At 43.1% G+C, this 10,938-nt stretch overlaps 1 pseudogene; it reads right to left on the bottom strand.

Moving 5' to 3' along the window:
• Window positions 1-2,210: 2,210 nt before the first annotated feature.
• LOC102953619 lies at window positions 2,211-4,915 on the bottom strand (annotated as a pseudogene).
• Between the last annotated feature and the right edge of the window lie 6,023 nt (window positions 4,916-10,938).

Genomic DNA, 10,938 nt, shown 5'->3' with positions numbered 1-10,938 from the left:
CAGACCTTTGCTCCAAAGTCCTGAGTCTACACTGCGATTCACCACTAGAAGCCTACCAAAAGCTCTGAGCAGCTTGCCTACTGAACTTTGCACACCAATGGGTCTTTGGATCATATGGCTCAAGTGGAAGAGGAGCAGCCTAGACCTATTGCAAAGGTTTCTCTCATTCTAGGCCCTACTTAACACTAGCGGCTTTTCCATCCTTTTGGGGGATGGGTCAAAGTAGTACATCCAAATGAGAAATGCATTGCCTTCAAAATCCAAAGAGAACCACTAGGTATTGTCGTTCTTTTTTGTTGTAGGAAGGGCGAGATACATGAATTTATCCTTCAGCTTCAAAGGGATATCTTAACAGGGCACCTGGATGGCTCAGTCGGTTGAGCGTTCCACTTGGGCTCAGGTCATGATCTCGTGGTTCATGAGTTCGAGCCCCGCATCGGGCTCGCTGCTGTCAGTGCTGAGCACACTTCAGATCCTCTGTCTCCGCCCCCACCCTCAAAAATAAAAAAAAAAAATAATAATAAATACATTTTAAAAGTAGGGCTATCTTGACATGACCCACACCACTTGACTCCTAAAGTTTTCACTGAGGTAGAAGGATCCTAAATGCACTTCTCCTTCTCTGTCACACAAATGTCTTGCCAATAAGTATATCACAGTTGCTGCTTCTTGCTACCTAGGTCCGATGGGCATCAATATAATGGGTTGGTGTGAATTCTTGTTGGGAAGAAAGATGATCAAGGTCCTTGTGAACTAAATTATGACTAAGGCAGGAGAGTTCATATTCCTGATGTGAGACAGTAGAGGTGTATTTCTGGCCTAGCTGAAAGCAAGCCGCTTCTGGTGGTTTTCATTAAAAGCATGAAGGAAACGTATTTGCCAGATCTCTAGCTGTACCCTAGTTACCGAGAGCTATATTAAGTTGTTGGAATAGAAACTACAACGGGAGCCACCATCTGGCTAAGCTTCTGAAATCCGCTGTCTTTCTCCAAGATCCACCTGTTGGCTGCACAGACCAAATGGGCAAGTTGAACGGGGATATGTTAGGAATCACCCTTCAAGTCCTTGATGGTGGCACTAAACTCTGCCGTCATTACCAGAAAGTGCAATTGGTTTTGGTTCTCTAATTTTCTAGCTATAAGCAATTCTGGTAGCTTCCAGTTGGCCTTTCCCACCATAATTATCTTCATTGCACAGATCAGGGAACTGATGTGGGGTTTCTGCCAGTTACCGAGTACGTATAGTCCAAAGCTGGGAGTCAGTTGTGGCACCATGACCCTCCACTTTTATGACTCAAGTTTACTTATGCTCATTTGACTTAGAATTCTTTGCATTCATACAGATCAAGTAAAAATTCAGTTGATTGCCTTCCTGTTTCACCTCTAGGAACATCACGATCAACTAGGCGATGTCATAAATCTCTCCAAGTCAGGCTATTCTAACTACTGCTTTGGATGTGCAGTCCATTATGGTAATCACACCCACCTTGCCTTTGACAATTAAGTGTCCATCACTGTCCTTACCACCCGGTGGCCCAGTTACCCCCATTGTACTTAAGAATCCTAACCGAATGGCAAAAGTTACCCTTGTAGTTTCTTTTTTCTTCTTTTTAATGTTTATTTATTTTTGAGAGAGAAACAGAGAGAATGAGCAGGAAAGGGTCAGAGAGAGAGAGAGAGAGAGAGACCCAGAATCGGAAGCAGGCTCCAGGCTCTGAGCTGTCAGCACAGACTCCGATGCAGGGGTCAAACTCATGAACCACGAGATCATGTCCTGAGCCAAAGTCAGACACTTAACTGACTGAGCCACCCAGGTGCCCCCACCTTGTAGCTTCTGACTATATGAAGAGCGGCCACAGAGTTCTTCAAGAGTGGTGGGGCTCCCCTCACAGATTTATTTCTCACAACCGTGGTGAAGGGTGTGCTCTCTGAATGCTCCTGCGGTGGGTGAGCAGACATTATGTGACACATTCACTCTAACACTCCAACTTCCTTCCCTAAGCCTCTGGGTCCTTCCTCTACCACATACGGAGGCAGTTCTGGCATTTCAGCTGTATTTAATGAAGGCCATCTTTCCCTCGGTGGAACCTGGGGCTGCTCAGGAAGAGGAGATACATTTCCAAGGGCAGTGGGCATGTGATATGGGTGATGACACATGGAACAGTGATGCTGCTGCTGTAGTGTGTGGCCAGCTGGGTTGTCCACCTTGTATCACTGACATGGGTCTTGGAAATGATTCTGCGGGATCTGGAAAAATTTGCCTGGATGATGTTTCCTGTGGTGGGGATGAGTCATCTCTGGGAACGCAGGCACAAAGAGTGGGGAGATCATGACTGCAGACACAGTGAAGATGTTGGAGCAACCTGTTCGGATAAGACATCCAAACCGGGATTTTCAATAAAAGCACATGGACTCTCCAATGTACTTTTTTCCCCTAATGGGTACCTATATGACAGAATACTCACTTCTCACTTTTTGAAATGAATCATACCTCATATCTTCATTCTGATTTTTTTAACATCTATTTATTTTTGAGAGAAAGAGACAGAGCATGACGGGGAAAGGGACAGAGAGAAAGGGAGACACAGAATTGGAAGCAGGCTCCAGGCTCTGGGCTGTCAGCACAGAGCCCGATGCAGGGCTCGAACTCATGAACCATGAGATCATGACCTGAGCTGAAGTCGGACGCTCAACTGACTGAGCCACCCAGGCGCCCCACCTCATTCTGATTTTTAAGGCCTCTTTCTATCGTACCAAACTTCTTTTCTCTCGGGAAGTCAAATCTCATTTTCTAATATCTACCCATATTTTCCCAAAGTTAAGTTCACCGGACCCTAGTGGTAACAAAGTATTCCACAAAAAGAAGTTATCCATAGTCAAATTAATTTAGGAAAAATTAATAAGGGTTTAGTCATTGAAACACTCAAACACTTGCCTTGAAATATCCACATACTTAGGGCACCTGGGTGGCTCAGTTGGTTAAGCAACTGACTCTTGATTTCAGCTCAAGTCATGATCTCACTGCTCATGGCATCAAGCCTTGCACTGACAGCATGGAGCCTGCTCAGGATTCTCTCTCTCCCTCTCTCTGTCCTTCCCCCACTCACTCGTGTGAGTGTGTGTGTATGTGTGTGTGTGTGTATCTCTCTCTCAGATCAGTAAACATTTAAAAAAAAAAAAAAAAGAAAAGAAAAGACGGGCGCCTGGGTGGCTCAGTCGGTTAAGCGGCCGACTTTGGCTCAGGTCATGATCTCATGGTCCGTGAGTTCGAGCACCGCGTCGGGCTCTGTGCTGACTGCTCAGAGCCTGGAGCCTGTTTCAGATTCTGTGTCTCCCTCTCTCTGACCCTCCCCCGTTCATGCTCTGTCTCTCTCTGTCTCAAAAATAAATAAACGTTAAAAAAATTTTTTTTAAAAAAGGAAAAGAAATATCTGCATATTTAAAAATTCTTTTTTCAGAGTTACCCAAATACTCATTCTTACTTGAAGGACTTACTTGTGTATGATTCATACCAACAGCGCTGGAATAAATGTTCTTCAGCTAAAGTCTGGGCTTATGGTTTATATAATTTCAAAAATGTTAAGAATTGTTTTGCGGATTCTTCCTCCAAGCCAAAGTTTTTATTACGCAACTTTCAGGTCGTACAAAGAAAATTCTCATGTACACCTGCCCAGGTATAATTGTGGGAGAGTTGAATTCCCTGATTCTGATATACTCTTTTATTAGTCTTGGAGTTTCCTTATTTTCAATCAGTCCCAACACCTTTATCTCTTACTTTAGACATTCCTTTCTGAGATGAGCAGGTAAGACATTGAATTCGGTCTTAAGGAATTTATTTAAACTCCAATATAAATCTGAAACCTGTCTCTTAAACCTTGACTATCCTATCCAGCTTTTCAATTTAGATAGATTTACAGTTATGATTTACAAACAATCACAATCCTTCAGTGACGATTTTCTATCAAATTGAATTTTCCCCAAGTCTTCTGGATGCTCGTTCTGCACTGAACTATTCTCTTTCAAGGAGAACTTTTCCTCCTCATGGTCATGAATATCCACATGTTTTTTTTAATGTTTATTTATTTTTGAGAGAGAAAGACAGATCATAAGCAGGGGAGGGGCAGAGAGAGAGGGAGACACAGAATCCGAAGCAGCTGACACATGTGTAGCACGTCCACCTGGGCCACTTTCTTGGCCTCCTTTTGCCCATAATTCTCCTTAAGGATCTGGTGCTGTTCTGGAGAGGCCCTCTGCAGATACTGAACCACCAGTCAGCTGCATTTGTTGTCCTGGATATCAGTGCCAATCTGGCCTGTCACCTTGGGGTCTCCAAAGAGACAAGATAATCATCCTGAATCTGAGAGAACTCCCCCTTCTCCAGTAGCATCTCCCCATCAATGCCCACCATATACACGGCAGCAGCTACAGGAAGATAGAAGGAGTAGAAAGCTATCTTGCACCTGACAATAGATTTGTACTTCTTTCCGGTGAATCTGCCAAGACCCACATTCCCCAGGGGCTGGGGGGGGGGGGTGCTGTGATGAGGTCCAGGATCTGTCCAATATCAGTCTGATAGGAACTCTGCAGGAAAAGCTCAATTAAGTTCGGGTAATAGGGCTGCTCCCGGCAGTACAGCTTCAGCAGGCAGTAGATACATGCTTCCGGAAGCAAAGCATCGTTGACGGCATCCAAACCTATGCCTGGCTTCTGTTAGCAGCCGATCTGCCCCTGTTCGGTGAGGGATGAATCCATGATATCATTTGACACCAGGAAGAAAGCTTGGAGCAGTTCCACCCAGCAGCTCATAGTCAGGGCCAGCAGAGACTATCAGCATCTTAATTAAATATATTCATTCTCACATCAGTAGGCAATAGGACTTAAATATCTCACTGACTATGCTACAGCATGCCAAAAACTACCCAAGTGCCCTAACATAGATAAATTAGCCTTGATAGAACTGTAACTCATTCCCTTTCATACGAACACTTGCAAGAATTCTGCAAAACAAACAAACAAATACTTGCAAGAATTGCCTTCAAAAGCTGACTGTGTCAATTTGGCTCAGAATCAACTTCCAATTTCTTAATTCTCCAAAAAAATCACGTACTCTTTACATATAGTGAATTTCATATTCCTCCCACCCCAGGGTCCAAACTCTTGTTAGAATTATTTTCATCTAGCAACTCTAAGATGTAAGTTTATTCTAACTTCCTGGACATTGTCATATTACAGATATGTGCCTTTCTTTCCTGACCCCACATACATGATATCACCTCTCCCTAATATCCTTCACAATATCTAGTAAGTAGTATGTAATTATTTGAAATGCAGACAAGAATCAGGACCATTAAAGTAACATTATTTTTAGCTGGAGTCTCTGATCAGATTTTGAGGCAAAATGATACCTCGAAAATCATTCTGGTGTTCTGGTTACAGAATGAAACAAAAAAAGAACTGAGGCTCGTGGGCAGAGGCAGCAGATGCACGGGGAGGGTCAAGCAGGAAATCTACGTCATTGCCACCCTTCTGCTAACCGCTGAAAAACGAACATTGGTGCAGTTATTTGCAGGCAACTTGGATGTGCCTAACTCAGCATCTGCAAAAGGCCTCATTTCACGGGAAAAACATCACACGTCTTACTCTCTAGATCTGGCTGCACTGTAAATGAAGCTTCTCCCTGGGATTGTGTCCAAGGGACACAAACTCATGTCACTTTAATAAGGAAGCTAGTTTGATCTGCTCAGGTAATTTCTGGACAAAGATAAATATACTTACTAAATTATTGACAATTTCATGTATTTAATACGTATTTATGGAGTAGCTCCTTGACAATGCTAGGCTAAAGGCAGATGAGCTAAATAAAAGTAGCTCTAGTCCCTTATCCAGAAAAGAATCCAAGTGTGTAATGAATGTGCACGATGAAATAATTATTTATTTAAAGTTATGAAGTAGAAGTACAAGATGAAATGAAAAGGTGTAAGCAGAAGGCCTTACCTGTTTGCAGAGTCAGAGAATATTTCTGTGAAGGGTATGGGTGTGACTTAATCATATATAGAGGTGTTAGAGAGACCGTTAAAAATACATAGGTAGTATTTTATTAAAGTAACAAAGGTGAGAATGAGCTTGTCTGATTCCAGGAACTGAGAGACGGTCGAGGGGAATAATATTAGACCTAAGTGAATAAGGCGGAAATCTTCCCGTAAAGCCTTGACATGTAGCCAAGGGTGAGATTATTCCTGGGATAGAGATTTTTGTACTTTATTCTAAAGTGAAAGGGAAACCATGGAGGAGTGTAAGCATGGTAAGACTTGAATTTTAAAGAGAAAACTCTGGCTGGAGAGAGAGAGAGAGAGAGAGAGAGAGAGAGAGGTGGCTGGGGGGGCTATTGGACACAGGGAGTCAAGTTACTAGATGATTCTAGTGAAGGTATGAGGTTATGAGTAGAACTTTCATTGTGGAGCTAGTGCAAAGTTGACATATTCAGGAAATATTTAGTTGGTAGAACCAACAGAACTCGATAATTCATCAAATGTAGGAGTTTGAATGAAGGAGACTCAAAGATCGCTCCACCAGTTCTGGACTAAGCGAACAGGTATACTGCGGTTCTGTCATCGGAAAAGAGAATCCTGGCAGGTTGGAGGACGTAGCCTGGTGAATTTCATTTTGTATATGTTGAGTCTGAGGTGTTGTTTTTTTTTTTTTAATTTTTTTTTAACGTTTATTTATTTTTGAGACAGAGAGAGACAGAGCATAAATGGGGGAGGGTCAGAGAGAGAGGGAGACACAGAATCTGAAACAGGCTCCAGGCTCTGAGCTGTCAGCACAGAGCCCGACGCGGGGCTTGAACTCACGGACCATGAGATCATGACCTGAGCCAAAGTCGGCCGCTTAACCAACTGAGCCACCCAGGCGCCCCGAGTCTGAGGTGTTTTTAAAGCAGCCAAGTAGAGAGGGTGGTAAGGAACTTGATGCAAGTGTTGGGTGATCAGAAAACTGGTCTTGGATGGAGGTACAAACAGAGGATCTTAGATTTGTAGATGGCAACTAAAACCCAAGGGTAAACTGTAAATTAAGAATAAAAATTGCTGACCCGAGAAAAGACGGCTGTTAGCCCTGAGGAATAACAATATTGAATGGCTCATTGACTTAAAAGTAACTGCAAGAGGGGACTGAAGACTAGTAGTTAGAGGATGGCAGGTCACCGAAGCCGAGGGAAAAGGACGTTTCCAAAAAGGAGGGCATTAGCAACCTTGTCAACAAGTTGTGGAGACGCCGTTACACGTGAACCAGAGCATTTTTCATGAAGTTTAGCAACATGTGAGTCATTAGTAAACTTAATGAAAGCAGTCTTGTTGCTTAAAAAAAGAAGATAGTTTCGGGGCGCCTGGGTGGCTCAGTTGGTTAAGCGTCTGACTTCAGCTCAGGTCATGATCTCATGGTTCATGAGTTCAAGACCCACATCGGGCTCTGTGCTGACGGCTCAGAGACTGGAGCCTGTTTTGGATGCTGTGTCTCCCTCTGTCTCTGCCCCTCCCCTGCTCCTGCTCTTTCTCTGTCTCTCAAAAAGTAAATAAATGTTAAAAAAAAATAAAGAAATAAAGAAGAAGATAGTTTCAAGTTCAGGAGTTAATGGGAGTTAGAACGTTGGGAAAGTAGGTATAGATTATTTTCCAAAAAAGCTGAATTTTAAGGGGAAGAGATTGGTAAGGCAGTGACAAAAAAAAAAAAAGGAATATAGGTCCAGCAAAATTACTTATTTTCTTTGACAGAAGACTCTAGAGTAGTGTTGTGCAATAGAACTTTCTGTGATGGAATAAGGTATATATACAGGTAGCAGATGTTGAGGGTTATCGAAAAAAAAAAAAAAAGACAAGGAAAATGGGATCCAGAGTGTATACGGGACAGAATACAATCCCAAATAGGATGTTTGGGGTAGGCCTTCTAGAAAAAGTGAAACTTGAGCAAAGTTGAAGGAGGTGAGAGAGTTGATTAGGTGCATGTACAGGGAAGAAAAACACAGGTAGGGGCGCCTGGGTGGCTCAGTCAGTTAAGGGCCCGACTTCGGCTCAGGTCATGATCTCACCATTCCTGGTTTCGAGCCCCACATTGGGCTCTGTGCTGACAGCTCAGATCCTGGAACCTGCTTCGGATTCTTTGTCTCCTTCTCTCTGCCCCTCCCCTGCTCACACTCTGTCTCTCTCTGTCCCTCTATCTCCAAAATAAATAAACATTAAAGAAAATTATAAAAATACAGATAAACAGCCAGTTCAAAAGCCTTAGGGCAAGATTATGCCTGATATGTTTGAGGAATAGTAAGGAAAGGAACCCAGTGTAACTAAAGAGTAAGAATTAGAACAGTCAGACATGGGTCAAAGGAGGTAAGGGGTAGGGCAGATAATTCAGGGATAAGTAGGTCTTCGTAAGAATTTAGGTTTTTACTCCAGTGAAACATGGAGCCATTGGATGATCTTGAGCAAAAAACTGCTGTCTGATTTCTAATTTTAGCTTGTGAATAAAGAATAAACTGTAGAGGATCAATGATGGAAATAGAGAATTTAGACTCATGGGAGGTCATTGCAGTAATTCAGGCAAGAAATGTTGGTGGCTCAGTGTAGTTGTTAACAATGAGAGGGGTGACAAGTGTTGGGATTTTTTAACATCTTTTGAAGATGCAGAAAACAAGATTTCCTGAAAGGTAGGATATATGGTATTACAGGAGCCAATAATTGTGCCAATATATTTCCATATATAAAATAATGGATTTACATCAACCAAAACATGGCAGATTACAGTCTTAGAGGATATTTGGAAGAACTGAAAAGAATTCCGTTTCAGACGTCTATGAGAAATTCAAGTGGAAACGCTACATGGCGTTTGGATAAATGAGTCAGGAGTTGGAATAGTCAGGAATAGATATTAACGGCATAGATTATTAACACAGGTGTGCTGCAAAGGATGGGATCAGTGGGAAAAAGCAATTGTTTTTTGTTTGTTTATTTTTAGATTGCTTAGATGTATTGCTTGGAATTAACCTGTAGATAAAAATAACCTTCTACAGGGGCACCTGGGTGGCTCGGTGGTTAAGCGTCCGACTCAGTTTCGGTTCAGCTCACGATTTCATGGTTTCATGAGTTCGAGTCTCACATTGGGCTCTGTGCTGACAGCCCGGAGCCAGCTTGGAATTCTCTCTGCCCCTCTCTCTCTGCCCCTCCTCTGCTCATGCTGTCTCTGTCTCTCTTAAAAACAAATAAGCTTTAAAAAAAAAACAAAAAAACCTTCTATCTTTAAATTACATCCATCACCTCAAAATGATTACAAATCTTCATATCTGTTATTTAATGCTGAGGTTACCCAATCATTATTTATTTTCATGGAATTGATTTGCACCGTTCATTTCCTTCAGAGTTCCAAATCTGGGATTGGCATGTTACCCAGATCCAGTAAGTAAACATGTAATCTAGGTCTTAGGAACCAAGTCTGTACTACAAAGATATTGTTCTTGGATCCCTGCAAATGGAGTGTTCTAATGCTGAATGGAGAAAAAGTACCCTGGAATTAGATAGGGAGATTGGAGGATGGGGCTAGATATTGGAGGCTCTGAAATATGATTTGTAGCCCACAGGCAGCCCCAGCTGGTTGGAACGGCTGTCTCCTGTTCTGGACGTGTTGAAGTGAGACGTGGAGACAGGTGGGGTTCTTTGTGTGATTCTGACTTCTCTCTCCGTGCTGCCAGCGTGCTGTGCAGAGAATTAAGTTGTGGAGAGGCTGGATCTCTTTTTGTGGGTCCTCACTTTGAGAAAGGGAATGATCCAATTGGGGCTGAAAAGCTTGAATGTGAAGGGAGTGAAAATCATCTTGCCTTGTGCCCCACGGCACCCCATCCCGACGGGACTTGTAACCATAGCAAGAGAGGCTGGAGTCTGTTCTTGTGAGAGAGTGAATGATCTTAATGTGCTGGGGCTGGAGAGGGAGAAGGTTGGGCAGGAGTTGAAAAGTCTCTTTTCTAAGGCTTTATCTCCTCTTAGGATATACAGATGCCTGACTTGTGAATGGCAAACCCCAATGGGAGGGATAAGTGGAGATCAAGGTGCTTGGAACCTGGGGTTCCCCCTGTGACAACCACTGGGACCTGGAAGATGCCAGTGTCCTACACAATCAGTGCAGCTGTGGGATTGCTTGCTCAACCACAAGAAAAAAATATATATATTGGAGGAGGAAGTGTTTGTGTTTAGGGACATAGGTTCTGTTGCTTAGGGAATGAGTCCCTTCTGGATAACTGTCAAATGACAGTCTTTGGAGCTCCTCTCTGTGCCCATGAAAAACCATCATTGTGACCTGCACGGTGAGGGAACAGTGCATATGGGCATCTACTGGCAATAGAGCTCACACATGGCAGATAAGATGAGGGATTGAAGGAAAGACAGGTAAGAAAACAAGGGGTGTAGGTGGGATAGGCATGACAGTCAAAGAGTAACATGTAATAAATAGTGATAACTGGGCACACTGGTAAGGTGAAGGTAAGCACTCACCTCTCCTTTGGGGATTTGCAACTAGACATTAATAAAGACAATTTTAGGGGCGCCTGGGTGGCTCAGTCGGTTGAGCGTCCAACTTCAGCTCAGGTCTTGATCTCACGGTTCATGGGTTCGAGCCCGCATTGGGCTCCGTGCTGACAGCTCGGAGCTTGGAGCCTGCTTCCGATTTTGCGTCTCCCTCTCTCTCTTCTCTCCTCTTTGCACTCTGTCTCTCTCTCTCTCAAAAATAAAAATAAACATTAAAAAATAAAAAATAAAATAAACAAAGACCATTTTAATTGGTCACGAGTTTGAGAGTCCTTACCATGATTGCTCATTCAACTTTGTCATAGAACTCTTCGATCCTTTCCATGCTTATTTTCGCCCCATTTCCTACCCCCCTACCAGGAAACCAGACCCAGCCA

This window comes from Panthera tigris, chromosome B4 (genome assembly GCF_018350195.1).
Source record: "Panthera tigris isolate Pti1 chromosome B4, P.tigris_Pti1_mat1.1, whole genome shotgun sequence".
Lineage (NCBI taxonomy): Eukaryota > Metazoa > Chordata > Mammalia > Carnivora > Felidae > Panthera > Panthera tigris.
Note: the sequence above shows the minus strand (reverse complement) of the source record. Positions and strands in the feature narration are given on the sequence as shown.